The sequence below is a fragment of the Osmia bicornis genome, unplaced genomic scaffold, assembly GCF_907164935.1.
Source record: "Osmia bicornis bicornis unplaced genomic scaffold, iOsmBic2.1, whole genome shotgun sequence".
Lineage (NCBI taxonomy): Eukaryota > Metazoa > Arthropoda > Insecta > Hymenoptera > Megachilidae > Osmia > Osmia bicornis.
Window position 1 is genome coordinate 79,171 of NW_025791072.1, and position 5,458 is coordinate 84,628.

General features: G+C 46.5%; 1 long non-coding RNA gene across 1 annotated transcript; it reads left to right on the plus strand.

The window, feature by feature from the left end:
• Window positions 1-1,672: 1,672 nt before the first annotated feature.
• LOC123988676 lies at window positions 1,673-4,308 on the plus strand. Its single transcript, XR_006830272.1, has 3 exons — window positions 1,673-1,867; window positions 3,400-3,682; window positions 4,040-4,308. It is a non-coding gene; the product is annotated as an uncharacterized LOC123988676 (long non-coding RNA).
• The last annotated feature ends 1,150 nt before the right edge of the window (window positions 4,309-5,458 follow it).

A 5,458-nucleotide genomic window follows, 5' to 3' on the forward strand; every position in this document is an offset into this window, starting at 1 on the left:
AGTCGCCAAACAAACAAAAAGAGCGATGTAAACCTTTTGCGCCCTTTGCCCACGTCCACGATACGCGAGAGCAGAGAACGGTCCTGCGTAATCCAGGCCGCAATGGACGAACGCTCGAGATGGAGTGACTCTCACCGCAGGTAAGTCGCTCATTTGTTGACTTGCGGTGACCGCCCGCCAACGCACGCACGTGACGCATTTGTGAATGTGGCCTTTAACTAGCCGTCGCGCGTTGACGATCCAAAACGTTTGCCGTAAAACATTTAACATTAACTGCGTGCCCCCATGTAACGTGTTCTCGTGACAATCAGCGATGATGAGTTCGGTTATTCGATGCACCGGTAATATTATCGGAAAGCGTTGCGGAAGTTCTGAGTTGCGCAACCGCCCGCCAACACGGACAGTACCATCTTCGCCAAGAAACGGATTAAGCCGAAGTAACGGACTAGCTTTTAACAGGGATTCGCCCTTAAGCATAGACGCTATTTCCCGTCGATAATGCCGAGTCTGGACGTACGTGATCCAGAATTTACGCGCCGCGAGGATCTCAGCCGCGGTAATAACCGTGTCTGAATAGCGATTCCCTTTATTTCGCGAGGTAAATCGGAAAACGTACGCGGTGATGCGTAAAAGTTTTCGCCATGAAGATGTGCGCATTGGCAGATCCCATTCCGTCTCCGATTGAACGTGTAACATGCTGATATTACTTTTAACTTCTGCTTCAGCTTCCTTCGGAACCGTAGGCTTACTTTCTGGCCACTCATTAGGAGCTTGTATAAGCCAGGAAGGGCCGTGCCACCAAAGGGTATGTTGAAGCAGCTGTGACACCGATAGACCACGAGAGGCGCCGTCAGCGGGATTATGACCCGAAGGTACGTGTCGCCAAATAGCGTTAGGCACGCGATTTTGAATTTCTGCGACCCGATGCGCAATAAATGTTTTTAGTTCGCTCGGTTGCTTATTTATCCACGCGAGTGATACTGTGGAATCGGTCCAGCAGTACACCGTGCAATTATTAAGTTTTAATGTAACTTGCACGTGTTCGATCAAACGCGTCATTATTAGGCAAGCGCATAGCTCGAGACGCGGAATTGTGAGTGGCTTCAATGGAGCTACTTTAGTCTTAGAAAGCAATATATGTATCGTGGTCTCATTCGCGACGTTGGTTACGCGTAAATAAATTACGGCTGCATACGCGTCTTGAGAGGCATCTGCAAAGCCGTGAATTTCGTAATGCAGGGAATCATTACCGATCCCGACCCATCGCGGTATGAAAACGTTCGGTAATGCGTTAAATTCCGTTGCATATTCGCGCCATTGTTTGGTCAACTCCAGTGGTAACGGGTCGTCCCAATCAAGCTTGGCCACCCATAGCCTTTGAATAAAAATCTTGGCCACGATTACAACTGGAGCGATCCAACCCAACGGATCGAAGATTTTCGCTACGGTGGATAAAATGACTCGCTTAGTCGGATTAGCCGTATTCGCGAGATCGATTTTTAATTTAAACCGGAATTCGTCCGTGTTAGGTTGCCAAAGAAGGCCAAGCATTTTTAACCCTTCAGAATCTTGAAATGAGCGGCTAGCGGCCAGCTCGTGTTCATCATCAGGAATGCCTGTTAATAGTTGTGGACAATTACTTGCCCATTTTCTTAAATGGAAACCCCCGTTTTGCAGCAGTTCCGTCACCTGCTGACGTAATTGGAGCGCCAGTACGCGATCATCCGCCCCGAAAAGTGCATCGTCCACGTAAATGCAGTCATTTAAGATTGGGACAGCCAACGGGAAATTAGTTCCTTCGTCCAAAGCGAGCTGCTTAATTACGCGATTAGCGAGAAAGGGAGCTGGCGCCGTACCATAAGTGACGGTAAGTAACTCGTAAGTTTTGAGCGCTTCATCTGAGTTCGGTCGCCAGACGATCCTTTGATACGCGGTGTCCCGAGCATCGATCCAAATCTGACGAAATATTTTCGCGATATCGGCCGCGAAAACAAACCGATGCGTACGCCAGCGCAAAATAATTGCCGTAATATCGGCTTGCAATTTAGGCCCGACCAGTAAATGATCATTTAATGTAGACCCGTTTGACGTAGGCATCGAGGCGTTGAAAACCACTCTCAAGCGCGTCGTGCTACTCTCTTGCCGAATGACCGGATGATGTGACAGATACACGGTTTGCTTGGAAGTCGTTTCTCTAATTTGTAAAAATAAGCGACCGCGAAGTTTCTAGAAGACCCGATATCAATGGGCGGTTCTGATTTGAAGGGCAATCTCGCCGTGTATCTACCATCTGGTTGACGCGAGTGAGTGCCGCGAAAATGCTCCTCGCATTTTTTATCTGCTTCGGAGAGAGAAGTAACGAACGGAGGCGCTTCTACCTCCCAAAACTTTTTTAAAGTGTCGTTAATTTCGGCGTCAACGTCGCCGTAGTGCACATGCACTTGCACTGTTTGGGAATCAGTAGACGGAATGGGACCAGTCAACACCCATCCAAAAATCGTATTTTGCGCGACCGGTTCGGTTCGAGAGCCTTTACGAAGTCCTTCGAGTAGAATCGCGCCGTAATAATCTGCCCCGATAATAAGTTCGATGGGAGCATCATTGTTAGAGAGTGGGTCGGCCCACTCGAGATCGCGTAAATGCGTCCATTTGTCGGACTGACACACCGACTTAGTACGGTAGTTCGTCAGTTTTTTAAGTATAAACGCGCGTAAAGGAATCACAGGCCCTTTACCCTGGCACGGCTGCAATAATATATTTGCAGACGATCGTACTGTTGCCGTTGTGCCGGCTCCGATACCCGTAACGGATGCGTGTGCGTGTTGGCGAGGAGCGCGCAACGCGTGAGTAACCGATTCGCGAATAAAGGTACCTTGCGAACCGGGATCGATTAACGCGCGAATTATAGCGTGTCGACCTCCAGGAGTGCCGACTTTGACCCACGCAGTAGCGAGAACAACTCCTTTTTCGCGACACGCGGAACCGCAATGCGTGTTTACCGGCTCTGACACTGAAGTGTCATCCGTGTTATCATCGGTGTACGTTGCCGTGCTCGAATTTTGAATTCTTTGTGATGCCGCGTTATTAGTCGATTCGCGACTTTTATTCCCCGTTTGATTTATCGCGGGTTTACGTTCAGAATGCAAGAGGGTGTGGTGCCGCCCTTTGCAGATAGAACAACGACGTTTGCTAGAGCAGGCCGCCGGAAAATGACCCTTTTGCAAACAATTGAAACAATGCCGGTGTTCGCGCGCGAGAGACAAACGCTGCTCGACTGATTGTCCGCGAAACACGTCACATCGGAACAACGCGTGATCAGATCCGCACGCAATACATTGCGTTTCAGACGTATTTAAATGAGCTTTAACCGTTTTAATTGGCCCTGTTTTACCTTTACAGGAGCTGTTTTCTTCACCGCGCGAAGACGCCAACGATTCTAAGGTGCGAATACGTACATTTATAAACGCATCCCAATCAGAGAGGGATGGATACAACTCGTCTTCGCCCATACGCATCTCCCACTCCCGATGGGACTCTTTATCCAGCTTACGGACAAAATGAAAAATGAGCACATCGTCCCAGTATTCGACCGGACGCGATAAATTCTTTAATGCCGTTAAAGCGGCGCGAGATCTATCACGTAAGCTTCTTAGATCGTTTAAAACGGCAGATCCGATCGGGGGTGAGTCGAATAACATTTTTAAATGAGCATTTATGAGCGCGCGTTCGTTCGCGTATCTGTCTGTCAACAACCTCCACGCAGCTTCGTAATTCGCCGCGGAAGTGGAAACATTTTTTAACAAAAGAGACGCTGCACCGGTCAAACTTGCTTTTAAATAGTGCAACTTTTGCACGTCGGATAACGACTCATTTGAACCCACTAACGCGTGAAAGAGATCTCTAAAGTTTTCCCACTCTGTATAATCCCCGGAGAATTTAGGCAATTCAATGCGTGGGAGTTTGACAGACGGCGCGGATTCGCGATGACAAGAAACGGAGCTTATGTTACAAGGGTTACTTGCTGCTTCGTTGTCCGCAGGTAAAGCTGCCGTCAGAGCGTCGAGGGCAGAGAGGAAGGCCGCTTCCGTATTGCCGAAGATGTCCTCGGAGAAGTAGGAATTTGTCCTGGTCTCCTCCTCAGTTGCAGCAACCTCAATCTGGATGTGCGTGGCTTGGAATTTGTTCCAGTAGTCCTTCAGCAAAGAGAGACGTCCGCGAATCACAGCAGGGGTGTGATTAGCCTTCCCCAGTTTTTTAAAATTGCTGAGTGCATTACTTATTAAACGTGCGTGCACTTTGTTTTCACGGATTAACGGATCCATGATATTGTTGTATTACGATTTTGAAAAATAAACGTACTTTAACCGCAAGGTGAACTTTAACGAACACGTCACTGTTTTCGCGAAACGAAATGCGTGAACGTCCTCTGATGTTTATCGTCGGAGGTCGCGATGTCGGTTGAGTTCGAACGACACGTTCAAAATCCTTTGTTCTGCCGATTTAATCCGGCTTAAATTTTAGCACTTTCGCGATTTTAATGTTCACCACACTGTTTTAATTGTTTTTATGCGGCACTGCACTTCCTTTATTTCCTTACAATCCGGCTCGAAGGACCATTTGTTGCGCGCAGAGAATAAATTTTTCTTCTGGGCAAAATACCGTTAGTTTCAGTAAGGAAGGAAGGAGTTTAATAATGTTAATATACACTTTTAACGTACGTAATATAATTTAATCAACAAAAAAAATAGTGTTAAGTCACTTCACAATTTAAGACCTTTAATTAGTAAAGGCAAACGGTTTGATATAAAATGTACTTTCAGTCGAAGTACGTTGAGCGAATTAGTCGCGTGTTCTGAATACTTGGGAATGACTTTCTTTCGTTGGTGAATAGCGAACGAGTAGGACGATCGTCGCCGCGTCGCGGTTTTTATAATCGTGAGCGCGCTGACAACGCCGAAGGTTTTTCGGCGTTTGGCATAACTTTGCCTAATTTAAATTGGCGCGCGCTTAATCCCGAACAATACCATACTTATCGGAGCGGTATTATAATCCGGTAACAATCTAATCTACTCAATTTATAACTATTTGAATTGTTTGATCTGCCTTATGGTTTATGCCGATTTAGGTCTCATGTGCTCCCCATATTATATGAGATGGATATTCTCTCCTCCTGTTATCCGTTAATTACACTCTACCTCCACTTCCGTTGGCTGGCGTTAGGGCTTCCTGCAAATAGACTAGGATTATGTTACATTTTACATTTAATACTATCGTTAATTTCTGATGTTAACAGTTCTGTCTCTTCCTATTATTCTCATTAAGAGGAATATGTTGCTACTTATCTTTATTGCTGATTTGCTCGCAATAATTTCTAATTGTTTTTTATTGCCTTCATTTGATCATTGATTGTACTCCATCATGTTCGCTTGCCAACCACGTTGAGGTTGTGGTCGCGTAA